This window comes from Monopterus albus, unplaced genomic scaffold (assembly GCF_001952655.1).
Source record: "Monopterus albus unplaced genomic scaffold, M_albus_1.0 scaffold354.1, whole genome shotgun sequence".
Taxonomy (NCBI): Eukaryota; Metazoa; Chordata; class Actinopteri; order Synbranchiformes; family Synbranchidae; genus Monopterus; species Monopterus albus.
In genome coordinates, this window is record NW_018128234.1 from 58,724 (window position 1) to 69,382 (window position 10,659).

Consider the following 10,659-nt stretch of genomic DNA (forward strand, 5'->3'; position numbering starts at 1 on the left):
TATTTTTTATATACTCAAGTGGTCTGAGTCATCCCTCTGAGTTCCTGGTTTGAAAGAACCGGACGTGGCTTTATAATAGAATAGAGCCTTTAGTATTAACTGTAATGCTAATCTTAATATTTGTCTTAATGTGAAATGTCATGTCAAATTGTTCTAGATACACACCACAAATCAACAGCCACACACCTTGACTTTTCCTCATGTTTTGACTATCGTTATGGTCAGCTGCAAGCTGGCATATCAGGTGACGTCACGGTTTGACGTGCCTGCGTAGTATGGGGTTAGCCCAGAATGATTAAAATTATCTAGGTTTCTTGGTCCAGGGTCTTTCATCTTTCCAAGCTGCCTGCGCGCGGGTTGGTGGTGAGAGAGATCTGGACATGTGATGTTAATTTTACCTGTGATCCTCTGAATAAACCAGTACGGTTATTTTTTATAAAATCTAAAGTGGTCTACTTCGTCTTTTTGTGAGTTCCTGGTTTAAAAGAGCCGGAAGGAGCTTTGTACATGAAACAGAGCTTTTAGCTGGCCAACAGGAAATGTCCTTAACAGGAAATGAGCCAACCTGGCTCATATACTGGATAAATATTCAGTGGATAAACATTCCACAGAACAATCCCTGGAAAAAGAGATGTACGCAGACGGGAAACTGAGAATTTGGCATAAACAACAGTATGATGAATGAACACTTAGAGGGAATAAGAGCCAGTGTTCGGCTGTATTAGAGTGGGAGTTGCCAGAAGGGAGGCAGTGGGTCTCCTGTCTGCTCCCGCGCACCAAACTCTGCAGAGGAAACGTTGATCTCTATCCCGCATGTTGATATAACATTGTACTAATAAATGGTCATTGGAATTGTAGTGATTTGTCTGTGATTTAATTTGGGTCACCGAAAGACTTATCCACTACATGGTGTAATATTAAAAGAAGAAGAAGGACAACACGTCCACCGCCGGAACTTCACTGTGTGACATACGGCGGAAATAAACAACGTGCTAGCAACTTTAGCTCTGTGGATAAAACCGTTGTGTCATCGTTTCCCACTTCAATATTTCTCTCCTAATAAATCAACAATGTCTTCAGTTCAGTATCTGAGAGAATTCATCACCGAGCGACTAACTGCTGCTGTTGAAGAAATATTCGGAGTCTTTGAGAAAACTGTCATCGAGTACGAGCAGGAGATTGATCGTCAGCGCAGACTGCTGGATATCGTTTGGAAACCAGAAGTAAAGCTACACAGAATAGGTCTGTTACACCTGAATATTTTTAATAATACTAACAGATGAACTGAATCTAACACGGAAATATGACTCAGTATGAATTAAACTGTTACACATGTTCCCTTTTTTTGTCGCGACGCTGGTTCCTTATTCCCAAGTTCCCATATAAAACGAGAGATTTGACTTTTTATAATGAAATAGTTTTGATACTGAATATACGTTTTGCTTCCTCTAGCATGTTTTGTGAATACCTTCAGAACATGGTAACGTTACAGTGGCAGATGTTTCCCCTAACCTGAACTCCAATCTTATCCTATCCCAGCTTAAATAAAATGAGCCCCACCATTACTTAAAGATGCACAACAGAGTTTACCACACACTGATACAACTTTGACTACCACATATTGATTTAAAATAGGTTACATCTTATTTCAGTATAGAGCCGTACATAGAGCATGTACTCACTCAGTGCCCGTGTCCTGCTCTATTTCTTTCTCTTGCACACACAGACACAACAACCATGATAAGAGATCATCTGTAAACACCTCTTTGTATTTTTTTTAACACAATGCCATCAATTGCAGAGATTCAACTTGTTAGGTATTTTTTAGTCAGATAGATATTGGTTAGATATTTGTTGTATTAGAAATGTTTAGTGGAGACAGGATGTCTAGTTTAAATGCTTAGTCATTCTCATGAGTTTCTTGCAGGGTGCATTATGGTCAAGGATAACTAGATAGAAAAGTTTGATTGTCAGCAGGCAGGAAGATTATTGTTATTATTATGATATGTGTAACTGTAATTGTAATCATAATATTTTCTTATGTGTAATGTCATGACATGTCACTAGATGTCATGTCAGAATGTTCTTAGATACACACCACTTAATCAACACTCATACACAATGATTCTCTCCATGTTTTGACTACTGCTACGGCCCGCTGTAAAGCTGGCATATCAGGTGACGCCACGGTTTGACGTTGCTGTGTAGTATGGGGCTAGCCCAACCGAAGTGATAAAATGTATATAGACTATTGTGGTTCAGGGTCTTTCATTCTTCATCTGCCTGTGCGCAGTATTGGAGGGGGAAGATACCTGGACGTGTAATGTTAATTTTACCTGTGATTCTTTGAATAAAGCAGCACGGTTATTTTTTATATCCAAGTGGTCCGCCTCGTCTCTCTGAGTTCCTGGTTAAAAGAGCCGAAATTAGCCTTCAAACTCTTCTGTTATTAGCGAGCTAGTAAGGCTAGCTAAGCTAACAATAGAATACAGCTGCTGCCAAGGTTAGTTTGCTGTACATAGGCATGAATCTATATAGTTTGCTCTACAAGTGGCTAAAGGTAATTATAGCTCAAAAACTCTGACTCTAAATGTTTGGCCCTTCAATTCAGGGAATATCGAAAAGCTAGTAAGAAACCTGATTAGTATGATTAGTCATTCATTCAAAATATTTGCGACTTTCAAGGGAGCTCCTGTAATTCGTACAATGCTGTACACATTAATGCATCAGTAATTCTGATCCAGTAAAATATATTGTTCTGAAATGTGCCATTCTGCTCTCTTATTTTTGGTACATTTTAAGTGTATTTGAACTGTATTTTCTGGTTAGGCTCCTAAATGCACAGCATAGCTTATGCTTCTTGCTGTTGTTTGGGAGTGTTTCTTCTTTAAAGATTGCAGCTGTGTCGGCAAACTTAGTTTTCCTTACTAATGTCAGACCACACCGAGCGTAGTAACGTACATACGGTACACAGCTTTCTTTTCTTTGCAATATCTCAGCCTACGTGAATCAGTCCTTATCTTTGCTCTTTTCAACACCTACTCACCTGCTGATTCCTGTAGTGACACTAGAGGGTCTGATTAATCTTTTCCTTTGACAGATTCATTGTTAGATTCTTTCACTGTCACCAGAGATCTAAACCAGACGTCAGAGGTCAAGGTCAAAGTGTTTATTGTCATATGCACTGTACGGAAACATGTTTCCTTGTGCAATGAAATTCTTAATTTGCCGTCCACATGAATGCCACACAATACAAGTGAAATGTAAACTAGATAAATAAGTAACACAAAATCTAAGGCACTTTAAAACAGCAAATGAAAGAAGTATAATAAAAATATAAGAATATAATGAGAGAGAATGTATGCTACATGGGAGCTGTGTGCAAATAGTCAACAGTGAATGTGCAATTATGCATATGCAAACTGAGTATGTTTATAATTCCACCAGAACAGGTGGAATTATATGATGTATTTGGTAATAAACTCCTCAGCTGTTTAGGAGTCTGATGGCAGAGGGAAAGAAAGAGTTTTTCAGTCTAGAGGTCCTGCATATCACACTTCTGAACCTCCGGCCAGAGGCTAGGGGTGTGAACAGTCTGTGCTGGGGGTGGGTGGGGTCTTTGAGAATGCATCATGTCAGAGGCAAATACTGTAGATTTTGCTCCACTGCATTTATTTTCCTACAAATAACTTTAGTTACTAGTTAGTTTGTAGATTCATATCAATAAAAAACAAAAATCAGCATAAATTATGGTGTAAGTAGCTGCCCAACAGTATATACAGAACAATATCCTAAATAAAATGAGCCCCACCATCACCAGCTACAATTTTAATGACACATGAATGCATCAATAATTATAACCCAGTAACATATGTTATTTTCAGATGGGCCATTCTGCACTTCTGTGTTTGGTACATTTTAAGTATATTTTAGGTGTATTTTTTACTTAGCTAAGGTTTTGAGTTCAGGACTATAACTAGTAACAGGGCAGCCTATTTTTAGTACTGATCTACCTCTGAGCCTTGTGTCTCTATATGTTCTCCCCAGTTACACACATGGCAAGGTCAGGATATTACATACACCTCTAAATATAATGTAGTCTAGTACAACACCACCTTTAACTATCACCTCAGTAATAAACATATAATTGAATTTATACATTTTTGACAATTTCACCAAAAACTGAAACATTTTGAGCTTCATACACAGATGTTAAGGTGGAAGTGTTGCATTGAATTGTATACAACTGTACAAGTGTACCTAATAAAGTGGACCATGAATGTACTGTATGTTACTGGTAAGTTATCAGAAAGTTTAATAAAAGTCATTTGCTTATGAGTGATTGTTCAAAATTTTCAATTTGACACCTGGTGAATAAGAAACATTACTTTTGTATTTTCCTCATCACATTGGTGACCTGTTCCTTCCTCTGTCCCTCCAGAGCTGCCACAGCAACATGTCTGTCAGGAGGAGGAGGTTCTGGCTGACCAGCAGCTCTGGAACCAGGAGAGGAACTCCAGTCTGGACCAAGAGGACCCAGAGCCTCCACAGATTAAAGAGGAACAGGAGGAACTCTGCAGCAGTCAGGAGGGAGAGCAGCTTGGACTGAAGCAGGAGACCGATCCCTTTGTGTTGACTCCTACTTATGAGGATAATGACCACAGTGAAGCAGAACCAACCAGTGACCAGCAGCTCCTCTGTCACAGCTCTGCTGTAGCTGAGAGCCAGGATCAGGAAGGAAGCCAGCATGGAGACTCAGGATCAGCTAGTAATGCAGAGCCAAAGCCAAAGAGGAGACGTCACAAAGACACAAGTCACAGTAGCAGTGTGAGCACCTCTCCCCTGTCAGTGACTCACTCTGATCCTCCCACAGATAGAAAGTCCTTCAAGTGTGACACTTGTGGAAAAACGTTTAGGTACAAGTCTATTTTTTATAGACATCTTAGAAGCCACACAACGGAGAATCAGTATTGTTGTGAAACGTGTAAGAAAAATTTCAGATATAACAGTGCCTTTTTAATCCACATGAGGACCCACACAGGTGAGAGGCCATATGTTTGCAAGACCTGTGGGAAAGGATTCACGCAGTCATCAGTTTTGAATGTTCATTTGCGAGCCCACACAGGGGAAAAGCCATATTCCTGTAAAATGTGTGGGAAGAGTTTCGCAACCAGCAGTGGCCTTTTAATCCACATGAGAATCCACACAGGGGAGAAGCTGTATGTTTGCAACACGTGTGGGAAAGGATTCATGCGGTCATCAGTTTTGAAGATTCATTTAAGAACCCACACAGGGTAGAAGCTGTATTCTTGGAAAAACATGTGGGAACTCTGACAGGGAACGGCAGAAATTGTTGATCCACATGAGAACCCACACAGGTGAGAGGCCATATGTTTGCAACACGTGTGGGAAAGGATTCATGCGGTCATATGATCTGGATGTTCATTCATGAACTCACACAGGTGAGAAGCCATATTCATGTAAAACATGTGCAAAGAGTTTCTCAACCGGAAGCTCTAATGGAATTACGCTTTAATGATGTTTGCTGTTTTTATGACAGTAATCAATTAGATCAGTATAATCTCCTTCCTTCAAAAACTTCCCACACAAAAAAACAGAAGCACTGAACAGTAACGGCCCCTGCTCCCTCAGCACATTTTGAACAGCAGTAATGGTGCACTCCCTGGGCAAAGCTCTCTCCTTAAATGAAGGCAGAGCATCTCCCCACGTTTTCTACTGGTGGAAATGGTCACAGGCCAAGTACCTGATGTACATATGCACTGTAATTTATTTTCTCTACTCAAAGCTCCAGAGTCAGTCTGCTTAGTACACAGTACATCCCAAAACATCTCTTAAGTTTGAGTACTGCACACAAATCCAAATGAGATCTCATCAAGCATTTACTATAGCTAGATTGTACATAACTCTTACATGACAGACCTAAATTCACTCCCTTTAAAGGAAAAACCCTCCAACTGACCCTGTTTATTGATGGGTGACCTTCTGCCTTGACCATTTGGGTTGAGTGGATAGAGGAGAGAGAAAAGAAACAAGGCAACAAACAATCAAGCACAGGGCAAGTTGATGTGGCCGATGACTGCTCATCAGAAATATACAGCTCCAGAGCCAGGGCAACCTGCAGAAATGTACAGGGAGAGAATGAGGACACACTATGGGAGATAGGAGGCACACAGTTAGTGACACGTAATGGTGGCATATAGATGCATGGAGAAAGGGCAGAGAGACTCAGAGCATCATGGGGGCCCCCAGCATCCTAGGCCTATAGCAGCAACTAAGGGTCACCTGAGCCAGGTCTGTAGTGGCAATTTTACAGCAGCACCCTTTAAGTTTTTTAGCTAATGCGTTCAATTCATGGTATGCAGTCATTTGTGTGGTTGTGACCCCAGACCGTTTATTGCATGTTTGTAAACCTTTGTAGGCCCTTGTGATTGCCAAACCAGATGTGACCTGGGACCACGGGGCTGGTATCCTGTTGTAAATGGTATCCTGTTGTCGGTTTGCCCGGCTGCACCTTCCTCTCTTCTCTCTTTCTCGCCCTAGTCTGCTCCCTCACACTGATTCTCTTGATTAGACACACCTGCCCTGATTTCCTGACACCCATCAGCTGCGCCTCTTTGTCTCACTCCTTATTTAAACTCAGCTCACCCTTCACTCCCTTGCTAGTTCTTTCTCTGTCATCAGCCTTCCTTAGATTAGTACGTTGCTTATTTCTCGTTGTTTCTCGTATGTTGTATATTCTTAGCGTCTCTCAGTATTTTTGGACCTCTCCTCTGGATCCTGGCACCCTCAGCTCCACCAGCCACCATCCCAGGTCGATGCACAGTCTCCTCTTTAACTGAACTCTCCCACTAACTCCTCAGTTCTACCGGATCTACTCGCGACCAGCTCAGTAGTGATTCCTACCCCTGCAGCCCGACCCATCATCCCACCATGAACTATAACGGACTATAACTACTGCTACTGCTGGTCGACACCCGGTTGTATTCACTCCTTCACGTTTGTATATATTATTGCACTACTTTACTGTAAATAAATATCACTACTTGCACCGAAGCCAGCCGCCTGGGTCTGTTAATTTCTCCGCTCGCTCACCTTTGTGTCAAGCGTATTCTAACAGAGAGGCCGTATGTTTGCAAGACGTGTGGGACAGGATTCAGGCAGTCATCAGATTTGAATGCTCACTTAATAGGCCACACAGTCCACACTGCTGCAGCACCTGTGCAAAAAGATGCTACACCACAACACACTTGAAAAAAAAAAACATAAGAGTTCATTCGGGTTAAACATCATCTTCTAACAAAATGTCAGATGTACTATGTAATGTTTAGATGTACTTTCTACTACTTAAGGCAGTAAGCAAATTAGCATTTCAGTAACCCCCAACCCCAAGAGGTTGTGTGCCTGTTTTCCACAGACGCAAAGAGAAAGTGGAGAGGTCTCTGATCTGGTAAGAAGACCTGCTTTACATAACACTAGGCTTGGACACCTTTATCACCCAAAGGAGGGAACTATGTAAAAACAATCACTGAGAAACTTCACATATCAATGGCAAGCAAACGTTCCTGGACATATCACCCTTTGAATTGCTAAAGAAATGGGCCATCAGGACTCCACTACACACCTATTACCAAAGCACCATCTCCCCCTCACTCCAGACTCCTCTCTGTGCATAGCTGAGACCAGCTAAACTAATTGCCCTCCAGCTTTAATGGCCCAGGATTTTAAGTCATAAATTCTAGGCCTTCAGCCAAGATCTCCCTCATCACACTATGGACTCGTGGACTTTCCATAATTCTCTATGAATAAATTATACAAGAGTTAATTCATAGTTTTAAGTGTCCAGTGTCTGTTTATATGACACAGAGAGAGAAAACCTGGCCCTGCCTCACTTACAAGTGAAGATACTCCTTAGTCCCATGTAATGCTCAGAAGTTTATGACTGAGTTACACCAGCAAAGGTTTATTATGGACGAGCAGCACTCTCCATAAACTTCACAGATGCCAAATGTTAGAGTTATGTTGTGCTTTGTAAGACTGTTGACTGACATTACCAATAACACCACAGTAGTTCAGATAACTACAGAGAAACCTTTTGTTAGGTAATTTCTTAGTCAGATAGATATTGATTAGATACTTGTTGTATTAGGAATGTTTAGTGGAGCCAGGTTGTATAGCTCAGCTGTTAAATGCTTAGTCATTCTCATGAGATTTTTGCAGGCTGCATATACGCCAAGGTCAACTAAATAGAGAAAGTCTGCAGGCAGGAGGTGATTGCTATTATTATGATATGTGTAACTGTAATGGTAATCATAATATTTTCTTATGTGTAATGTCATGTCAAAATGTTCTTAGATACACACCACTAATCAACAGCCACACACCTTGACTTTCTTCATGTTTTGACTATTGTTATGGTCAGCTGCAAAGCTGGCATATCAGGTGACGTCACGGTTTGACGTTCCTGTATTGAATGGGCTAGCCCAACCAAGTGATTAAATTGTATAGGCATTACCGGTTCGGGGTCTTTGATTCTCCGTCTGCTTGCGCGCAGTATTGGGGGTGGACGATGCCTGGACGTGTAATGTTAATTTTACCTGTGATCCTTTGAATAAACCAGCACGGTTATTTTTTATATATCCAAGTGGTCCGCTTCGTCTCTCTGAGTTCCTGGTTAAAAGAACTGGGTAATATCTTTCACTTTTGTACCTCCACTAGCTACCAGTTAGCTGAAATGCACATCAAGTCTGTATGTCAAGTTATGGTGAGAGAGAAATTGGTCTCACTCTGATTTTCTACTCTGATGCACTTAATAAATACTAATGCTGACTGAATCTCTGTAAATGTACAGTGGAGCAGCTTTACACCAACACATTGTAATGGCTTCATGACTGATTTCTGTAGTTAAATCTGCTTGATTCTGTTACTTTGTAAGACAAACTGAACGTTTCGATTATGAAGTAGATGTTAGTAAATGTAATTAAAACGGCCTTGCATGATTAGACATTTTCATTATGTTATGCATGTAAAGATTGACCTTGTTTTATCGTATTGTTCCTATATTCCAAACATGTTAAGTGTTCTTGACTTGTGGGTGGGCCATGGTGATTAGGGAAAGTAAAGTGTGAAACAAAGGATAAAAGAATTTGTTATTTTACCACTTTTCTCAGTTAAGGCAAAAAACTCCATCTTAAACTTCAGGGCCAGCCCCACCTCAGTTGATACACCCTGTGACCTAAATATAGAGCCTCAAAGTGGGCAGTTCAGTTTGAGGTTGCTAGTCTTTTTACACATTTTCCTTTATTTGTTGTAGGTTTTGTGTTTTTCCTTTTTGTGACAAGCTGCTCTGCATCAGAGATAATCCAGTCTGGCTTTCTGGCAGGCTCACTTCATTTGTTTTGTAGTTGATTTTCATGAACATTAAACTTCAGAATGAAGCTGTCATATTGTTTTATTGTGCGTCATCAAGACACAATAATTGTTGTTTGGTACTGATTTATATTGTTTATGATATGTTGTCTCACTCATCACTGACTTTTTACAAGTGAAACATTTTAATAACAAAAAATGTAAACATACAGTCTTGATCAGAGGGCTATATCACAAAAGCAGAATTGTGAAATCCAAGATAGGACGAATGGAGACTTGACCTAGTGTTAGGTATTTTTGCGGGCTGAATACGTTTCACGAAGGCTAAGCCAGGTTGAACACCAGGTGAGCCGGTGATGCCTCATACAAGAGAGAATATGGACGGAAGAAGGAGCAGCACGGCTAAGTTAAAAATAAAGTTTCAGCTTGGGAATTGCTGCTATAAAAATGCCTTGTATGTCGAAAGCGGAACAAAGTCCGACCTACGTTTCCAAGCGGAACCTCACAGTGTGACATCCGGAGGAAGTAAACAGCTCTAGCAGTGATAGCTTTGTAGATATGTGGGGTTAGTTGAAGACGGTTGTCGTAGAGGCTTGTTATGGTTTGGGGCTTTTCATCTTCCGGCTGCCTGTGTGCATGTTGGAGGTGCAAAGACTCCTGAGTGTGTAATGTTAATTTTATATGTGATCATTGAATAAATCAGCACTGTTTTGAAGTTACTCGGACTGCTTTGTCTCTCAGAGTTAATGTGGTGAAAAGAACGGGGGCCAACAAATGATGCCATGACACCGTGCGCCGGCTAAACTCTCAGACGACTGGTCCATCATCCCGGATCAACAAATGGTGCCATAATCCTGTGCCTGGCTGAGCTGTAAATTCAACATTCGATCCTGAATTGGCTGGGATTCCAAGACGGAAGAGTGACTTCCTGGGTCACTGTCGAGCTGTGCTGCGGTGTCACACATCAGCTGGTCGACCACAAACAAGGTAAGCAGGACAAACCTTTGTTATACACAAAGCCTGCACATTGGATTTGTACCAAATTTTGTTGATGTGTGGACTGCCCACTCTCGACACATTAAATTGGATTCAAAAACAGTAAGGATAATAAAACAGATTTGTTTTTGAAATGATGTGCTGATCTGTTCACTGACACATAACAGTTAACAAGCACATACTCTCACTTTGAGGGATAGAGAATGAGTGTCGTTGATTACAGAATTTGATACCAATGAGGGACGTAAAATTCACGTTTTATGAGTGAAACTCTGC